Below are 21,476 nucleotides of genomic sequence, written 5' to 3'. Positions count from 1 at the left end.
ATAAGTTTCAAGTTTGTTTCACATCTACGAGGTCATATTACTACTGTCTTATGAATTTGTTTTTCATTTGAACATTAGATCTCATCTCTGTGGTATGGGACTGTCCTCCTAAAATACAAGTTGCAGCATTCCTCATTATCTAAGGATAACAACACTTAGGGCCTGATTTACTAAAGGTTTGTTGTGTGTTAAAACGTGTGTAAACTTGATACCATCCGCAAACAAATGATCTACTAACGCTGCACAGTGAGGATTGCGTCTTTCAAATGAGCAAGTCAATATGCATTGTCCATTAAGTATGTTTGCCTAAATTAATATGCAATATGGGGCGTTTCTAGTGTGCAAAAGACTGGGAGGAGAAAATACAAATAAGTTAAGTTAGTACACGCATTGCAATTTACAACGCTCGACAAAAACAGTGACGGTGGACAATGGCTTGAGTTTCGCGACCGTGCCACAGAGGAAACAGCTCGCACCTGCTGCACAATGTATGACAATCCATTCAAGAGATAAAAAAGGAAGAAAAGAGAGTGCTGTTTTATGCCGAGGTTTCTTAAGAGCCAAATTTTCTTTTTGTAATAATCAGATTTATCTGCTAACTTGAAAATACGTTTATTTGTCTCTTCCACTAATCATTCTGCAACTCTCCACGACGTAAACCAATAAAACGCGCAAAAACCTAACTCAAACACTACCACCTCCACAAAGTTTGCACCTGTTATCTTTAACACACTTTGTCTTAGTAGATCACCAACCAAACGTGCAATTTTTTAGAGTGAACACACAATGTAGTACTCTTTACTTGGGATCTTAGTAAATCAGCTTACTGTAATGCTAACACTGCTGAACACCCTGAACATCAAGTGCATTGTTAGGGCAGCTACAAAGAAAGAGCAGAGTGAGATAAGTGATAGCTGGTAAATAAAGACAAATCATTAGAGCAACTCCGGCACGAGCAGTGAAAAAGGACGGAGGAGACGGCGGAGGAAAATGATGAGGGACAACAGAGGAGCACAAGCAGTTCATCACAGAGAGCCGGAGAGACAGAGGAGAAGTAAAGGTGGTCTCAGCGCATCGTCCTCTCCTGTCACAGACCTCCAACTGATATATGAAACCTACTTAGAGTTCGCACATTAACATTGCCTCGTACTTATTCACGGATTCTGGCGGTGAATTAGGACACACGGCTCATATACTGTAACTGGCTGACTATCCATCTAACAGATTACTAATATATGAGGAACATTATTAGAGATTTTCAAAAGGAGATGAATTACTGAGGAATTTGTTTTATTTAGTTTGATAGATTTCATTGTAGAATACGTTTAATAAAAAACAGTCAATGTTGAGTGTAACACAAAAAAAATCTAATCTTTACGAGTAAAATGCTTTTAAAGTTAGGCTCATAATTGGATACTACATAAAAATATGTCAAATCTCTGAACCCATTGGCTATTGCCTGAAAACTCTATATGCCTCTGGGAATGATGTCCAACTTTTTAGAATATTCTGGTGTTGCCAATTAGTATGAAATGATTTCCAGGAAAGATTTAATTTTCTTTGCGCTGGTTTTAACTTCAGAAGCGATCCAAATCTGTCTGCAAACTAAATGATACATCTCTTGGTTCATCCCCCTGAGGAATGCCTGTTCATCCATTTCTTGTGAGTCTCTGTGTAACCCACAATTCACACATACTCCGTGCGCCCCGCGGTCCGTCAGCGCCACGGTTTTGCTCCGTCGGACGGCTCGCGCCCATTCACACTGGATCCGTTTCTGCGACGTCAGCGCACCCATGACACATCACAGGAGAACTACAAGATCCCGCGGGAATAAAGAGAAAAACATCCAAACAACATGTTGCTTTGTCTTTGTGAGGATGCATTGTTGTTCATTCGGTTCCTGTTTTGACGTCATGTTGACAAAGTGATGAAAAATACGATCGTGAGTCCGTATATTGTGTTTTATTTTGAAATTGACCGGATGCTCTGTGCGTTTCCTTGTCTGACTTCCTGTCCGGGCTGTCATATTCTGTCCAGCTTGCCTGCAGCGTACTCCGGCGAAAATAGACTCGCTGCGTATTTGAAACGGAGCAGAGCGCAGTGCCGTCGGTGGCTCGCGCCGGAGACGGACCGCAGCGCGCCCTGTGTGAACACAATGATAGACTAGAGTGGCTGCTAAGTACAACGTAGTGCGCGGCGCTGACGGACCGCGGCGCGCACGGAGTATGTGTGAATTGGGAATTCAAACAAATTAAAGCTTTATCAAGTGTATCCTCAAGAGAAGAAGAAAACAAGTTTTCTCAACAAGAAGCTTGAGAGTTGAATGGAGGTTGGATCATTTTTTTAGGTGCATTCCAGGAAGTTGAGAAATCTAAATACTGGTTGGCTTCAAGTTGATTTTACTTTTTTAGCTTTTAACCTTTATTTGATAGGACAGTGGATGGATGGAAAGGAAATTGGTGAGATAGTTGGGAAGACATGCGAGAAAGGAGCCACAGGTTGGACTAGGAGGACTTAAGCCTCTGTACGTGACAGTGCACGACCTAACGGCTAGGCCCTCTGTGCCCCGAAATGTATTTTGCTAGCTGCACTTGCATGCAGATAACTGTTGATCGCAATAAATTAATTGTGTTCAGATCACTGCAGACAGAAGCCCGGATGTTAGTACGTTGATTTTCTTCCCAACTGCTCATGCTGTCCACATGGTTTCAACCGCATTCGCCAAAGCCTGCTGATATGTGATTGGTCAATACTACTTTGAATACAAACACACATCCTCTTCAGATTCTACATTTTTCATTTACAATATTGTAAATAGAGACTAAAATATGTCCAAATGATGCTTCATACTATCTATAGAGGTGCAGGATTTGACTGATACACTGTCAGATGCTGTGTACACAAGACGCCGTGTAGGTCATGATTGTGTCTCAAATTAAATTAAATAAGAGGAGAAAAAAGACGGTTGAAGGTTAAAAAACAAAAGGCAGCGTGCCCACGTACGGTGCGGGCATCTGAGGACAAAGTGAGCCCACTGCAGGGTTTATCCTGAAGCCATTACGAAAGTTACTGGCTAAAGAAGAGTATAATTCATTTAATAGCTCTTTATGCTCCAACTTATAACTTATTTAAATGCAGGCCTAATTTATTCAGCAAGTAGCAGACTGACAGTTATAATCAATGCTTTACTTTTCATTCCTCTCTCTTATTTCTAAAGGAACATGTTGAACAAAGTGAGAAAGGGAAAGATTTTGTATTATTTGTTCATCTTTTCCCGTCTGTCTCTTTTAACTGTTACCATGTGGCACATGTCGTCTCCAGAGTAACCCCGACATGTGCACTAAATCCCAGTCCCTCCTCCAGTGGCGTGCTGTGTATTGGTAAGTCCTGCCGAGGCTGCATGCATAATTACATTAACTTGAGGTAATTATGTGCAGATCCTCCTCAGCGATCATGGCTAATACGTCTCAGGAGAGCAGGATTCATGAATTAATTCTTTATTAATACGTTCGGTTGTGACCATTACACTCACTCTGGTGCATGCAAGGAGAGAGGGGATCAAGATGTTGGCTGACATTTCAACAGATACGCGTTAGAATTATCCTCTTTAACACTTTATTCAAGCTGTTTGGACAACAGCCGACTAAAGGAATGTTTCAAGAATACAGATAGCCACAGTCCAGGAAATGTGAAAATATTGGGGAGTGATGGAAGCTTAGAGGTTAAGGCATCAACTGTGGTCATTTATATGAACTGCCAAATGCGAGTTTAATGTTTGGACCCAATGCATAGCCGCTCCTTATTCCTTCCATCATCTAATGGAAACTATCAAATTAAGGGACAAACTGCACCAAAATATCCAAATCTGTAACAAACAATGATAACAGACTAAACAGGAAATGTGTTATATAGAATAAACCCTTTTGCATGAAACCACCATTGTAGTGATGTTAGGGACAGCTCAAAGTAAAAATCCAAACAGACCTTTGCACCAAATTCACAACTTGAACTGTAGTTCTACCAGTCAGGTCCCTTCTGCACATGTTGGAAATGTTGGTTCCAAATTACTTCACCAGCGCAATATGTCAGCGCTTGTCACAGGGGAATGTTGGCTTCACTTTTGCACAACCGAAGGAGACTGTCATGTGATGTCCATATTAAAATGGAGTTAATGGTACTGACATACACATACAAAGTAATTTTGTTGCATTTTCTTTTAATTTGAAGGTTTACATTATTGTATAAATATGATTTTAAAAGCTAATTTTATATTGTGAAAAAAACTAAACACTAAGGTTGTGTTTTTTAGGGTTATGAATCTCATGTACGGTTGTATCACAAACTTTCTTATAGGGCTTTCACACTTGCAGAAAACTTTCCAGGAGGAACTGTATGTGTGAATGCAAACAGCTGAATTTTTCACTCGGACCCGGACCAGGATTTTCTCCTGCCAGACTCCTAGTATTTCTTCCACAACAAGTCAGAGTAAAGTTGATACACTGTGACTGCTGCACGGTGCTTAATAGTGTCTGTATGTGATTGCTACGATCTCCATGCACGTATTTAAACGGCTGTATTACGTTTTCATTTCGTCAGTATGTCCTTCTCTGCTCTTCTGCTGATGTTGTCATTCCGTTGGACTACGCATAGCATTGACATAAGGCAAATATTCTCATTATAGCGTCATATAGTGGACTCTGTTGCTTCATCTGCTATTTCTGTTTCATTTTTTTATGTCACATCTTACCTCAGAAGACCCCCTGCCCCCCTCCAGTCTGACAGGGATAGTCTCCTGCTGTGAGGTCAATATGTGAACAGGTCAGGTCAGGAGCAATCCTCCTGAAAATGATCTAGATATTTTTAGGAGTGCATAGGAAAAGAGCTTTAAGAACAAACTTAAGAAAGAAAGATGTCTGTGTATAGTAGTCAATAGTTGACCAGCGCTTGAGCAAGTGAAGTATAAGACTCCAGTCCTATTTACTAAGATGAATGCCACTACTCAAACCTCTTTGATTCTCTTTTCTGACATTTTGAGTGTCAAATTTATTTATTTGCACATGAAACAATGATGCACCAAAGGAGCAGAGAAGGCCTCATTGTGCCGGAGAGGTAAAAAAAGAAACTTTGAAACAAATATCTCACCTCACACAAAACAGAAAGAAACAGAGTGACAAACAAAAGTCCACAGAAGTGGATATCAGACCCTAAATTTAAAAATAGTGCATAAATGTGAAGGTAGGCAAACAAAATAAACTGATGAAACGAAAAGACAACAGAACTAAAAGGAGAAGTTTGTGTAGCTCAAAAGAAGAATGAAGAGAATTAGAGAAGCTGTTGTGCTATCAGGAGAAGACACTTTTTATAAGTCTATATTAGAATCGTTAGCATGTCTCCTTACAGGCAACATTGACCAATCAATTCCAGTAAATTCCTCTGATTTGAATGGAAAACAGACAGTTTAAATAAAAAAGTAAAAGAGCAATGTAGAGGTATAAAATGATGGTTGTTCAGTAGGTGTTTAAGTTACCAAATAAATATGTCTCAAGTATTATAAATGGTAAATGGTCTTGAGCTTGTATAGCGCTTTTCTAGTCTTCTGACTACTCAAAGTGCTTTTACACTGCAGGTCACACCTACACATTCACACACTGATGGTACTATGTAAAGTGACCATTAGAAGTAACTAATCCCAACCATACACATTCGCCAACGAAGAAGCTGCCAGAGAAATTTGAGGTTAATTGTCTTGCCCAAGCATAAATCGAACATGTTGCCGCAGGAGCTGGGGATCGAAACCCCAACCTTACGGTTGAGAGACGACCAACTCAACCAACTGAGCTCCAGCCGCCAGTTATGCTTCATATAGGACAAAATTTTCCATTATTTTAAGGTCAACCCATTTTAAATATCATCAGCAGGAGTGAAGTCTGCAAAAAACACATTATGAAACTAAAAATGTTTGCTTCTTTGATTGAAACCATTGACTCAACAAAAGCAGCCAGTGTACCCGCTCTGTCAATTTACCCACACTAATGTACCGACCCTAAAAATAAAATAAAAAAATCTTGAATAATGGATCGTCTTTGAAAGCATGCATGAAATAAAAAACAGTGCCAACAAACAGCTGGCTGCTTGTGATGACAAAGCTCAACGTGTTTTTGCTTCTAAGTTTAAAATGCGAAAGTCTAACACTGCTGAGTTTGCAGGGAAGTTTCAAAAAGAAAAAAAGTTCAACTAATTATTTGACATGAGATGAGTATGCAGGCAGACCTTAAATGTACCACAGATGTCTCTGTGTATTGACTTAAAAATTACAGTTACCTATGTAGAAATTGCAACTACTTCATAACTAAAGTACTATTTATTTTTTCCTCTGATGTAAATGGTGCATACTGTGGACTAGTCCTTTTGCACTTCCAAATCGTGGAATACAGCTACCTGATTGGTGGCTCAGTGTGTCAAAACATGACGCCTTAGGAAGCTCTCCTCTAGCTTTTTCTTAAAGTCAGGTCAGGGGCTGGGTCAAACAAACAAGGGGTTCATTCTGAAGAAAGACATATGAAACAAATATTTATTGAGTCCTTTAAAGTCACATAAATGTGAGAGTTTAACCCAGTTCCAATGTTATAACGCTTTTGTACTTTTACACCGCATCCGCTATGCCGCTATATTGTCCAATAATACCGTCGCAGTCTGTGATTTCACATTGTGAAGGCACAAGGTGTAAACAAGCAGCAGGAGCGTCACATACACACGCACACACATGAACACGCACACAGAGCGCTGTTCCACTCTGCAGACTCAGATGTTTCACATTATCACCATCTCACAGCATAACCCCATGTTATGCCTTTGTTACTACTTCCAATGATGGAGCGAACAACTTTGTCCCACCAATCACGTCAATGCATTATATATTACAGGGGCATAAATATCCCGCCTTGAAATGGCAACTTATAAGGGGCTTTATTTACTTCTGTAAGATACACACAATACATAGATACACATATATAATGCTTTAGTAATGTATTTTAATATAGTAAGGTACTGTCAGCTGGTTACACAAGAAGCATACGTTTGTACTTCTTTAAACCCAAACTGTTATTTTTTTTAAATATTTAAACCACAGACTGTAAATATAATGGATGACGCCTGAGGGACGTCAGCCATCTGTTACTGCACGGGGCTCCGGAGGCTCATCGGCAGCGGCCGCCATGCTGGAAATCCTGTCTCAACATAACTTTCTGTCAACCTAATGACAGACTGAGAGCCGAAGCTGAGGCGGAGTTTAAGCCTCTTGACAAACCGTTACTCCACCCCCACCTGTCAATCATGTCGTCTACACGCCTAACTATGGATAGCAAATGTTTGTCAGCAAGCTTTTTATTTTAAATAGAACCAAACGCTGCCTTTTAATTATAGCCAAATTGATTGAGTAGTACCTGAAAAAACATATTTCAAGCATAGAGCCACAGACCAAGCAGCTCTTTTTTTCACAAGTTTGTACAGAAAAAAAGGGTTTTGAAGATAAGTAGTAGTATAGCAGTAGACATATTTGGCCAAACAACAGACCGGCACAAAAAAATAAGATGTTTTTGTTAGGATCTCTGGCCTTAAGCATATTAGTACAGCATAAACCAAAGTCTACCCTTTGTATTTTCTGTTTCACTCATACTGTTGACTCTCCCTTTCTGTTTTGTCCTCCAGCGCTGCATGATGCACGCATCTTTTTTTTTTTATGTGGAAACCCGCTTCATACAGCTGGCTGTGGTAGTTCAATAATGAGATGGGCTTTTAAGCGAGCTTCCTGGTAGTGAGGATGACAGCATCTATCTACAAGATGCTGTAAATGACATTTCTTTCCTTGTTTATCTTTGTGAAACAATTGGATCGCTGCATCTCGCCCTTGGCCAGGCCTATCCCGGGCCTTGTCAAGGACACACCTCCCATCAATCACTGCAGGTTCAAAATGTGACTCACAGGGGACCTTAAGAGGAGAAAAGGGGGAGAAAAAAATTGCCCAGCATGCGGGATGCCTCCCTAATGTCTGACCCAAGCTTTTTGTACTCCGCAGTCCACTGCGATTCATTCTGGTGCAATTCTATCAGCATTTTTCTCCTTCATTTCAAAGTTGCTGAAAACAACACTTTGAATGGGAAGATGAAGTATGTCCCTTCTCCTGCATGCTATCTCTCTGCTCTCTTGCCCCCCTCTGCCTGCCTACATACACACCTCATTTAATTCAAATAGAAAATCTAAGTGAAGGGAAGAGGGAAAAGCGCCCAGCTCGAGCGTTTCTCCTGTGTTCCCTGTGAAATAAATCACCAGGCGTTCTCTCTTCATCAGGATAGATATCACTTGTACGAGGCCCGACATCCATCCTGGGATTCTGACAACACACTCCTGTTTCTCGCTGAATAGGCATTACTTTGAGATTGAGTTACGATGGCCTGTGCTATCAGCCCCTATGCAAAGCAGCACACCATCTGACATGTGGCGGCACATGGACTAAGAGATTGTCCTCAGTATTGCAAAAGTGTCCACTGCCCCTGAAAGAACAGCTGCTATTCATCACTTCATAGCTGCAGATGCCTAAACACGGGTTGCAACTGATGTTGCTGCACGTATCATTCAGCTGTAATGTTCACAGAATGGAAAACCATCATGTGGGAAGTGATTTCTGTGAAAAATTGCAAATATGTGTGATTATTTTCTCTATTATTGCAAAGGACAAAAAGATCAATTTGACTTACATTACATACAGTCAATCAAGCAATGCATCATAATATTCTGCCTGGAAATATTGTATTGGTACATCGATGCAAAGGATTGATAGTTTACAATATATAATCATTACTGGATAATATGTACAGTACTAAACTTTTAGAACTACAAGATGAAAATTATTTTTTGTGTAGGTCAAAAAGATTTGTAAGTTGTTAAAAACAAAGATGATTAAATTCATCAAATTGAATTGAAAGGTTCTAAATATTTTTTTGTGTGCAATTTTCATTGTTCAAAATACCAGTAAAAAAAATGGCAATAGTTGTATGTGAATTAAGTTGAAATAAGAAAAACTCAGACAGCCAGAGTTTATAGATGCCCTCTTCATTTTCACTGTGCCTGCCTACGGAGAGTCGCCTCTAAAGAGGAGAGGGGCCAGAATCAAAACATCACATCTGCGACCAAGTGGTGAGAACACAAGGTGTAGTGCCGGAAATGCTGTCTCACCCTAACTTTCATTCAACTTAACGACAGGCTATGAGCTGGAGGGGAGGCAGTTCTGAAGGCCTGCTGACAAACGGCTACACCACGCCCACCCGTCAGTCAGGTCAGATACGCACCTTAATTTTAATAATCACCCCAGTTCAGTGTGTGCCGATAGAGACATGAGCTAATCAGACCTATTTTGTTTTTTTTTGAACCAGGCTGTAAACATGTTAATTTCTGCTGTAAAAACTGGCTTTTTTGAGTGGGTGTGAATGTGATGTGAAGTATGAGGTATAGCAGGCTTGAGCACTGGCCTATCCAAATGGTAAAGGCCTGGGAGTCTACTGCATTCTGGTTTTTAATCGCAAATTCAAAGTAAAGTGCAAATATGTAACATCGCAATATCATGGTATCATGAATGAAATATCTCAGGACCTCTAGTGATTCTTATACTGTGGTACAATATACACTTTTTCTAAATTACTGCAGCTCCCGCTTTAACTCGTACGTCCATTCTCTCTCTCTTTCATATTCGGTCAATTAAGTGTCTATACTACTCACCAGTCTCACTGCAACTGAGCTACAGTTTCACAGCCACATTTACTGCTTTTCCATTACAAACAAGATCAGGCTGCAGCTGGGACTCATTTAGGTCAATGTGAAATGAGATCAGTAGAACCGGTAAGGCAGACAGGGACAGGTGAGCGCACTGTGATGACACGGCTGCAGGCGGAATCAGGCTGCTGAAACGAAAGCTGCTTTCATACAGAGATCAGGTGCTTACAGTAAGGTCCGCAAGCTGCCGTATACTGATGGAGTCGGGCTCTCACATCCCCGCGGTCCTGGCACCTATTGATGCCTTTTAATGTTGGAGATCGTTAAACTGCATCTTCTGTTGCAGCCATTAAAGGATCATTTGAAATTCCTTTACAGTGCATCATGATAAATACTGAGTGCAGTCATAGTGGAGCCCTGGCAGACAGCTGTCCTGTTGTGGAGTTGCATGAGTGCAGCGTTATCAGCAGATACAGAGGCAACATGACTGTCAACATACTCTACATGAAGTAAAGGATTTGCATTTGAGCTGAGTTTGCCAATTCAAACAGTATACAAGCACAAACATAGCAATAAGTATGGAGTGTATATGATCGATGTGTGTGAACCAAACCTAATGAAATAGAGCTATGAACAATGAAATAACAATTACATCCCATAATATCCCATTAACTTCTTCGAGGACCACATTTTGGATATTCAAACACACAAATAACCCAGACCTCCTTATCAAAGTATCCTGGGGAAATGTCTGTCCTAATTCCATTACTTGAATAAAACTCCAACATATTATGGGAACAACAACATTAAACTTGTATTTGCAAAGCTACATTTGGATGTTTTGCTTTGTGTTTAACCAAAGTTTTGGCTCCATGTTTATTATGCTCCTTCTCTTTAATTTACCGGTATGCATGCGTAAGTGTTCCAGTTTTCTGCATTCATTTTTAAACACATTAATATACATGTTTTTGGTCACTAGTAAAAGAGGCTTAGAGGGTTTTGACTGCCATGCCTAGCACACTAACATGCAGTTCCCCGGACAACATCTATACACCGGCTCCCAGAAAACTACCTTAACTCCCAAATTATTTCGAAGAATGCCAAACAAAGAAGGTTTCTTCCACGTAAAGTTACAATCTCTGAAAATGTTCTCTTCTTGATATGAAAATGCTTCTTGTTCATGACTTTGTTTTTTAATTATTCCTCCAACCAGAGAATGGTTGTTTTATTTTTAGATATCTTTCATTGGTTTTCAGGTCTTTTAGGCTCTTTTACCAAAAAACAATTTTCACTTTTTAATAACTAATGCTGTGCCAACTTTAGACCTCATGCCTCTCAGAAAGCTTTTATAGATAATGTCTTTGTTTATTTAATGTGATGCTGCAACAATCAAGAATAGGACCTCAAAATATTAAAATGCATTTTAATCTTATTAAAAATATTTAAAACATGATCGGAATACAGATTGTTAGGCAACATCAGTGCAGCTTAGAACAAAATAATCTATTTATGGGCAGTAAGGACACCATTTTTTAAAATGTTATCTTATTACAGAAAAAAATCTCACAGTAAATCCCAGAATCTTTCATAACCCCAGTGAAGCCACAAGGGACTCTTGGTCACCTTTTTCACCTTTTCAGTTTGACTCTCACTGGAGGTACATACTGTTGAGAGCTTACAGACCAAGGACAGGACACTACTTGTGACCTTTCTGTCTTAAAGGTACACAAGTGAACTCTGAACAATAGATCCGGAACAGAAATATATCCAATCTTCACCTCTGCAGCCATTTATTCGAGTTGTAAAACCAGGGAAAAGATTTTGGCTTGCAGTTTGAAGCAGTCATGTGGATTTCTAAAATCTGCAGAGCTATCTCCATCAATAAACAACACTTCATAAATTACCAGAGTGCAGCACCTTCTGTTAGACATTTACAGGCCCTACAGTTTCTTTGTCATCCTGTTTATGCACATCTACAGTATGCTCGGCGAAATTCATTTTCACTCTGCTGCACAAGTGACAGAAAACCATTCAACACACACTAAGCCAGTATCACTGTTTATTACAGCAGACAAGGACAAAGTAAGGAAGCAGAGTAGCTTAGGGAAGCATCACAGAACTGTATTTGTGCTGATAATCTAAATTATTCTCCATGTTCAGTATAGGATGGATAGAAAGATAATGTAAATGCTGACATAATCAACAACCAATGAAAAGATGCTGAATGGTATGAAACAGCCCCAAACATAGCAACATTGACTTTTAGAGCATGTTATGCATGAACTGACAGCCATATAAGATAATAAAGAGTGATTCAGTTTTCGATTATAATCCTTTTGTGCGCAAAACTTTATCTGTCCTTCGATTTTAGAAGTCTGTGAGGAAAAATGGACAAAATGTTGCTTTTGGTCATCTACCGAAAGAACCTTGATGACCGATTTAAGCTTCAAAATGGGAATTATTTTAACACTGACTCATTTCAATTCTTCGATGTTTTGACTTTAACATATATTGGTCACTGGCTTGTTACCACGTGGTAACTGCCCAGGGTTGAACATTAAAGCCAATGCAAAAGGCTGCAATTCCTGAGGCTGACTTCAAAAATCAAGGAATCCCCTTTAGATCCCAAATGCCTATTTTACAGCAGAAACAAACATGAAAACCATTTACTGCCTACAAAAAAAGGAAAAAAAAAGAAGAGGTTTTGATCAACTCAATTACTTTGTTCATAAAAGCAGGGGGCTGAATTTCTTGAAAACAAATGTTTTGAATATATTAAGAGTAAGGAGCATAGTAAGAGTTTAGTATAATTAGATTTAATTTTGTAGAGGGGCTGAGTTGACTGATATGTGGACTTGAAGCTTGCCAAGAGGCTCAAGAGCTCTACCTCTGCCAGTTGCTTTATTGAACAAAAGTTAGGTAGAGTCATCTTTCGACATGGTCACCAACATGGTTGAGCTTTACGATGCTTCTTAAGAAACCAATAGGTGACGTCACTGAAGCTATGTTCATGTTTTAAACAGCCTATGGTTGTAACTAGTTTATTTAAGTAATTTATTTGAGCATAAAAGCTGGGTGGACTTTAATAGTCTGTTTTTTTGTAATGAGGAGAAGAAAAGAAATGTGTACTTTAATCTGTTTAAGAGCCTCAAACCCTTTGCTGACTGATTGTTTCCTTTAATGTTGCATGTAGTGCAACTTGCACTTTCCTGTAATCACATTAAACACTGTGCTATGTGCAGTATATTGATCATGGGAAGTAATAAAATAAGTTTTAAGTGCAGGACCTCCTATTTAATGGAGCTTATGATTCTGATTTGCAGTTTAAATCGTTTGATATGTCCAAGGCCGATGTTGTATATTTCTGCGTCCTTCCATGAACCAATAAGCAACATCTGGTTTGGTTTGCAGTTTAAAAATACATTGTCTTCATGACTACAAGCTCATCCCAAAGTCACCATTTAAAAAGTGCTGCATCAGTACAACCCCCTGGACAAGTGTCAACGATAGCGGATCAGTTATAGGGGGAGCTTTCATCTTCACTCTGTGCTCTGTATGATCAGCATTGTATTCAAACTCAAATGTTACAATCCCTTTCACCAGCCTTATCCACCGCACATCTAACTATGTATTTATCTGAATGCTGTGGAGATTAGTGTGGATAATTAAGAGTTCTAACAAATTAGGGATCTTAGTAGTCCAGACATATCCTCCACATGGTTGAGGCACAGCAGGAACGTTGGCATGTTCACAGCGTCTGTGATATGTCACCCTTCATGCCTAGTTAATGGTGGAAGCTGACATCATAAAACCCATCCCTGTGATGATGACAGCGTGATATGAAATACGTCCTCCAGAAGGACAAGTGTGTGACTGAGGTGAGGGCTGAGCAGGGTCATTGTGTCTCTTCAAACTGACTAAAGTCACATGTTTTTTTTTTTTTTTTTCACATTTAGATCAATAGAATGACTTAATCTAGCAAGCATTCTGAGGTTTGCACACATGTGACCAATTATTCCATGTAAAAATCAATAATATGAATAGAAACACTGCCAGATCCCTGACTAGATCACATGCAGAATCAAACAGACACTGATGTGTCAACACTAAAAGTGGCACAACTAATTGACAAACATAAAAGTTCTTTATGCTACTGTGACAAACAAACTATCCATTAAAAGTCATCTGCTTCATGGCCTGTAAAATAACAATTATTTTGTAGATGGATGGATGGATGGATGGATGCATTATTGGATGGATAGACATTTTTTCTCAAAACATGAAAAATTATCTAATTTTTAATTAATCACTGCTGTATTTCCCAATTCAAGAGGAGGAGGCAAACTATGATTATTGGGTGGAGTCTGTTTATGCAAAGTCGTGAACAAAAGATAAAGCTGTTACAGTAATTGCACAATTTATCTGAAGAAGGATATCAGATTGACCCAGACGAGGTTACACTTAATAGTTAAGCGGTGTTAGCCTAAAAACTTCAACATAAATGCCAAAGCAGTAGTTCTCTTTACTGACAACCCACAATCGAAATAAAACATCATTACTTATAGAACCCTAAATATTCATTTCCAAGAATTTAACACCATATTTGCAATTTATTGATCATGAATGGGCCATGTATGTAAAGGTCATGTGTTTCATACCTCTACTTGATAGATTCTGTCAGATACATTTTATGGGTCATTGCTTTTATGAAAGCACTTCATCATACGTCGCAACATCCCACCATGCTAATATATATGGGTTAGAGCCCTTTGTTGGAGAGGTAAAGCCATGGGGTTTTAGGCTCTGTATGTATCAAGGTGGGCTGTGTGATGCAGGAAAAGGCAGTATATGTATATTTGTAGTATTGAATGTATTGTAGTGACAGATAACTAAGAGAAATAATCACTTGATGGGACATGCAATATCTTAAGCATTTGTGTGTGCACATTTTTCAAAGATGTGCAAATGACAAAGGAATTCAAGAAGTAAAAGATGAGATGGAAGAAGGGAAACAAAACCTGAGCAGCATTGTTGCAAAAAGACAGAACCCTTCAGGTTTAAATACTCCAAGTTACTCCCCGCTCATGGTCATCTGTGGCCTCAGGTGGTGCAGAAAACAACATGTCCCACATTCCTCTGTCACCTTTGTAAGCCTTTCTTTACTATCTGCCTGTGGTGCCAAATCCAGAAGGTAAGGATAACGAGGGAGCTTTACTGGCACAACAAATGCCATAAAGTTTCATTATGTCACCTTTCAAGTTCAAAGGTTGATGCTGCCACACTGCTTGCCGATGCAAAATTGTGCAAGCCATGAACTACCTCCATTTTTTTTTTGTGAAGTGGCCATCAATCCACTTAAAGTGTAAATCCACAACTACAAGGAGAGATAAGGGAGGTCTCCTTTTAGATTGGACATTCAAAATCCAAGTCGGGGCTAACCTAGTGGTAACCTTAACCTTTGAAGACCTGTAAGGAAATGGTACAACCAGCTTTGAATGGCCAATAACTGGACACTAGAAGCTTGTGTATTATCTATAGGATGGTATGACTATTCTCATGCCAAGAAAGATGCATCCATCAGGCCCTGTGTCGTCCCAAACATAGCAGGGCAGGATTAGGTTGTCTCTTCTTTGCTCTCTATCTTATGTTAGAACTGCTCTGTTCTACAATCTGATTTGGAAGGTTGCAGTGTTATTCCCTAAACCCACTCATCAGACTTGTATGGTCCATTCAAAACATGAAGAGCTGTCCATTAAAAATATGTGAACTGCTGGCTCTTCAAAGCACAAGGTTTACTAAGAATATAGCAAATCTGAAACAAACCCTTGTGCCTTTTAATATTGGGCTCAAGTTAATTTGTTTCTATCAGAACTTATACGATTGTTGCCATCCACTTGGATAAAGCACTGGTCTGAAAATCTCCAGTACAACTCTTCATATTGGTTTTGTTGTGTCTGGATCTTCATGTTACAAGATCTGAGGGTTCAGATATAGTGCCATATTTGATGGTTGGCCAATTCAGTCAGATCTCTCTGAGCCAAGGATTGCCAAACATAGTTCAAACCCTGATCTATTACTTATCTGACGTTTTCATCCACAAAGAAAGATTATCAGTGTGTTTATGGGTTGGCTTGAATACATGGGTTGGCCCATTTTGGAGGTCCCAAATGAGTATTAAAGATCGATGGTTCCTTGTCAGTCTTCTCAGTAATGTCCGATGATGATACCCTAAATCACTTTCAGATGTAATGACCCTGAACTTTAAAACACAACATCTCCATGTTTGCTTTTGTCTTTGGTGCCCTGAGAAATCTCAAGTTCTTTCTTAAAAGTCAGGAACTGAACTCAACAGAACCCAACAGAAGGCAGCGTATCCCACCATCATTAAACCTTCAGAGCAGCCTGTCTAAATGCATGTCATCAAACAAACTTTGAAAATCACAGTGATGCTGCAGAGCACAACTGGTGCAAATCAGCATCATACCACTCTTTCTTAATAGCCAATAGAAGTTTGAAGTTTGGACTACCAAAGATCAAAGCTTTGGATGATGTTGGTTTGAAGACTAAGTTCCCATATGGGTAATAGTACACACCAGAATCAACTAGCAATGTCACAATTGTTCTAGGTCTACGCTTTTGTTCCATCCTAAATAATAGACAGTCCCAACTGGACCATGTGCATTTTTGTTGGAACAGGCTTTACTATTAAAAGATGAGCGGACTATCCAATTTGTTTAATCATTTATATCATATATAGCAGCAACCCCCGGTGTTTAAAAATGATGTGGAGCTGTAAGAAATCCTGCAGTTTGTCAAGTGTCCGCTTGAGGCTTGCTGCAGAAGCAACGGAAGCTGTTTTTACAGCCGATATTAACATGTTTACAGCCTGGTTCGCAAAACAAAATTGGTCTGATGAGCTCATGTCTCAGTCGACACACATTGTACGGAGGAGGGTGCATTTTTTAACTCGCCCATTTTAATTTTATGAAGGATACGAGTTATACACAATTAAGGCGCGTAACTGCCCTTATTGACAGGTGGGCGCAATGTAACGGTTTGTCAAGAGGCTTAAAACCCGCCTCAACTCCAGCTCTCAGCCTGTCGTTGGGTTGACTGAAAGCTCATTTGAGACAGAATTTTCAGCATGGCAGCTGCCTCCGATGAGCTTCAAGAGCCCCCTGCAGTAACAGATGGGTGATGTCAGTCAGGCTTCATCTATTCATATTTTTAGTCTTTATGGGGCAGCTGTGGCTCAGTTGGTAGAGTCGACATCTCTCAACCGGAATGTCAAGGGTTCTATTCCCGGCTCCTGCAGCAACATGTCGTATGTGTCCTTTGGCCAAGACACTTAATCCCCGATTGCTCCCGCTGTTTCGTCGGCGACGTAATAATGTGTATGAATGGGATTAGTTTCTTTTGATGCTCCCACTACATAGCAACCACTACCATCAGTGTGTAAATGGGTGTGAATGGGTTGCGCTGTAAATCGCTTTCGGTAGTCAGAATACTAGAAAAGCTATATACAAGCTCAAGTCCATTTACCATTTACCATATAATTTCTATTTCCCCCCAAATAATTAACAAGCACAAATAAATAGTGCATAAGAGACAAGACAGTATAATATGTAGAAACTGAAAAGTATGTTTTATCATAATTTCATAGAGTTTGATTTATGTCAAGATAGGACGTTTATCATATAGGTTTCACTAAAATGTCAATAGCTAAAGTAACAACAAGGAATTCTGAGAAAAGATCCACACTTAATGGTGACTAACGTACACTGCCTAAGTGGAACCATAAGACAGAGTACTTGTGCTAATGGAACAAGTAGTGTGTTTCACTTAAGAAATCAGATTTAGTATTAGTACAGTAATAGTGCTAGTAGTAGTATTCAAATGTCCTATTTTTCTCTCTTGTATGAGTAAAATTACTCCAAGAACAAGATCAGCTTGTATAAGATTTTTATGATCACAAATTTGACAAATGTCTACAATAAATACCCAACATTGGTGCTTTCAGTAAGAAAAATAACATTTTCTAAGATGGTTTCTACACAGCTCTGATTACTGTGCTGGATCTAACTCTACGTAATGCATCATTCAGGTTATATGGAGGTTGTGGTCTATGACTCAGCTCTATGACCACAGGCAGTTTGTTAGGAAGTTACAGCCAAGGGTGATAAATCCAAGCAAGCACATAATGAGCGAGGAGAGATAACATTTGCAACCCGTGCATTTGTCTGGAAAATATTACAAAACCATAAGTATTTCTGCAAATTAAAAAATAAATTACATTATAATAATGATACTGTATCTGCAGAAAAATTACATTTCATCTCCTTTGCAAAATCCTGAATCAATACAGAGAGAAGGGTTGGGTTTGAAATGAGTAACTGCAGAGTGGGCTTTTCTTTTAGACACAATCCTATGGCATCAAACTTGGAAACCAATTTGTGGTTCCAGTCAAACCATTGTATTTTTTCCATTGATGTACATCCTGAGTTAGTTTTCATTGTAAGTATGGGTGTTGTCTTGGCTGTGAGGTGCCACAGTCAGTGTCCAGCATTGAGAGCCAAATTAAAACCCTCTTTGGGTGGAGTGGAGAGCTGAAGGTCGTCAGCAGTTGTGTCACGACAGAAGTAGCTGACTGATGTTGGAAATATCAAGACATGATGGACTGCAGCTCGGTGGCCTGAGGCGGAAGAACAGTTACTCTCTGCCTGGGATATTCACTCTTTAAAACCTAACTCTCCTCACTCGCGTGCAGTCACAGGCTGCTCAACAAGAGTGGGCAACAAATATCCAAGCCAATCAGATGTGTTTGCTGAAATCTTTGAGTCTATGTAGCTTAAAGCAAAAATAGTAGAAATATGGTTAGGTGGGCTTTGGCGTCCACCGAAGAACATTGGTGTTGCACGTACCCCTTTTAGGCAATGTGCATCAGTTTACAAGCAGACGGTAATAAACAACCATGTAATGTACAAAGTAATATTGTAATTTTAATATTGCTGGATTTTGAGCAAATGTGACTCTGCATGCATCTTCAACCCATTGTTTTCAAACTTTTTGCATGTGGATGTGTGTTCAACTGTTGCCACGATATCTATGGGCTGTGACTAAATGGCTATATAGGAGAGGGTAATTTGTTACATGCTGATTAAGATAAGTTTGTAAGGTTCCAAACCTATAAATCTTGAATGACAAGGAAATAGTTTTTTTTTTTTTTGGTTTAAGATGGATTTATTTATTTCTATTTGATGCAAACCTGAAATGTAACTTGAGTCTGGGACATGCACCTTGTAAAGCTGCTAAACATGAGACAACGATGACACCACTAAGAATACAGCCTAACGCTACATCACCTCTGTTATGATTAATATCTGCAGGTATATACACTCTGCTTCTTGCTCGGTCACTCTCTCATATTCCCTTCTTAGCTTCTATCACCATCCTCTTCCTTTTAGTCTCAGCCATTGTCTTAAACTTTATAGAAACGGGCTAACTGGCTTCATTTTTTTATAACCCCAAGACATGTGTGAACTAGTTCCTTAAAGCCGTACGGAAGTTACATACTGCAGTAAACAGGAGATCGGACCATGCTGTGGGCATGGGAGAAACATCATTCTCCCTGTTGAAAGTTAAAATGTGATTAAAATTACCTTTGAAACTTCTATTTCAAGTTACACATTATTGCTTTAAGAAGTATTATTATGACATTTTTTATTTAGAACCAGATATTAAAATAATTAGTCATTCTATTTCTCACATTTTTGCTTCGACTACATTGAAGGATTAATAATGTGTTTCAGTTCATTGTTTGTTTGATATAAACCTTGGGTACCATTAAGCGATGACATTATAAATATAACCAACTGCGCCACAAGCTTGTTTGCACTGAGAAGTCCAAATTTGGTTCATTGTCCTTCTCTGTTGAAGCTAAAAGGGTACGAGAGGTCAATTTCACCCTGTAACACTAAACAGAACATGAAACTTCCACCAAATCTTATGCCCATAATTAATGTATAGTTTGATCACTCATGGTGGACAAGATACATGATATCAATTGCATTTTGTTTTAAGTCTTTTTGTGTGATTTCATTTATCTTGGTTAAGCTCGTTGTTTGCTGAAACTGGTTTTGAACTGGTGATTGAAAACACTATTGCTGGTGAGAGGACTGGAAGATAAGTCCAAAGATAAAGTCTCTATAGTCACTTAGAGCAGCCAGAAGGGATACCAAATGCCTTCATTAAGAACCTAAAGACTTTATACCACCAGCTTCCTGCTATCTACTTCAGTGGGTAGAGGAAAGTGTAAATATGTTATGGAAACATTGACTGTGAGACTGTGCTTGTTGCAATGGAGTCGTATTAAATATTTAAAGAGAACAGACCTTGCAAGCTGTAATTCCCCAAGTGACATTGTCTGCAAATTACAGATTCTGACTAACTACCCCTGAACAATATAACACAAAAAAAAGTTGAAGGTTGATTTAACTGTCAGAAACAACAAGTACAAGTAATTTCTTTGCAGCCTGCTCTCATTCTACTTTCAATGAATCTATGAAACCTTTCAGTGATGGCAGCATTCCAAAACACAGCTCAAAGACGTAACCTCAACTATAACATATTTTCACAATGGCCAACATCAGGCTAACGCTTTTTTGGCAACATAAGCCTTCATCAGAGCATCTGTTTCTGGCAGAGATCTCATCCAGAGGAAGGTGATATGAAAAAGTACACCTGCTTTACATTTTTCATTGCCTGTTCTCATCAAGTGTGGCAAGATGCTGACTGCAGCCTGTTTCAAAGACATACAGGTAAATAGTACATATGAAAAGGAGGATTTTGGTTGTAACAGAATAATCTCAAATGCATGTTTCCAAACTTCAATATATTTCATTTTGAATTTATATTCTACATAAGTAGCATTCTTAAGATGCTATTGCTTAGCATTAGGATCATGTTGCATTATTAAATGAACATCTATTTTGTAGTCAGTATATTATTTCTCTGATCTACTAAAAAAATGTTTCAAAGAACCTGGCTGCATTACATATCAACATCTTGAGTAGGTGAGTCATTTCAAATGTTCTCCACCTAACAATCATTCAACTTAAATGCCATATCTGTCATTTTCTGACTTTGCTTAATTATCCACATAATTCCACAGAAAAAACAGAAGTTTTTCACAAGCTAACAGAAGGAAAGTGGTCAAATTTTACAGTTACAGCAGATTTTTGGACTTGCAAAACAAGACAATGGAGGAAATCTAAGTGGCAACAGACACACTATTGTGTTACTCACTCATTAAATTAACATCACACTCTGTTAACATGCTGGAAGTAAAAGCCTCCTTTGTTCTTTGTTTTGCAGACAGCGAATGTAGTAAGTGGCCATAAGCTTCTCTGAATACAAACTTTCTGAATACATGTGCGCAGGCAGTAACAATGAGGCTGGTGATGAAATTAATGGAAGCAAACATTCACAGTGCTGAAGTAGAGCCATCACTGGAGCTGTCAGTCAGTGCTAAAATATGACATCATCAGTTAGCGGCCTTGCACAGACCAAACACCAAGATGCTGATGAAAAGACCATGACATTTTCTCTATAAAATTCTCTATACATTACATTTAAAGATACCATTCTCAATATGCAAACACTTTTTATCTTCAAAATGCCCCCCAAAAATTAGTTTTACATAAAGCTTACTT

The 21,476-nt window shown here is 39.0% G+C and overlaps 1 protein-coding gene across 1 annotated transcript in view; it reads right to left on the bottom strand.

Moving 5' to 3' along the window:
• Positions 1 to 21,476, bottom strand: part of gabrb4 (gamma-aminobutyric acid type A receptor subunit beta4) — a 75,371-nt gene that overhangs the window by 50,071 nt on the left and 3,824 nt on the right. The window lies entirely within an intron of this gene.

This window comes from Labrus bergylta, chromosome 14, assembly GCF_963930695.1.
Source record: "Labrus bergylta chromosome 14, fLabBer1.1, whole genome shotgun sequence".
Classification (NCBI taxonomy): Eukaryota; Metazoa; Chordata; class Actinopteri; order Labriformes; family Labridae; genus Labrus; species Labrus bergylta.
This window is presented reverse-complemented; position numbering and strand designations above follow the sequence as displayed.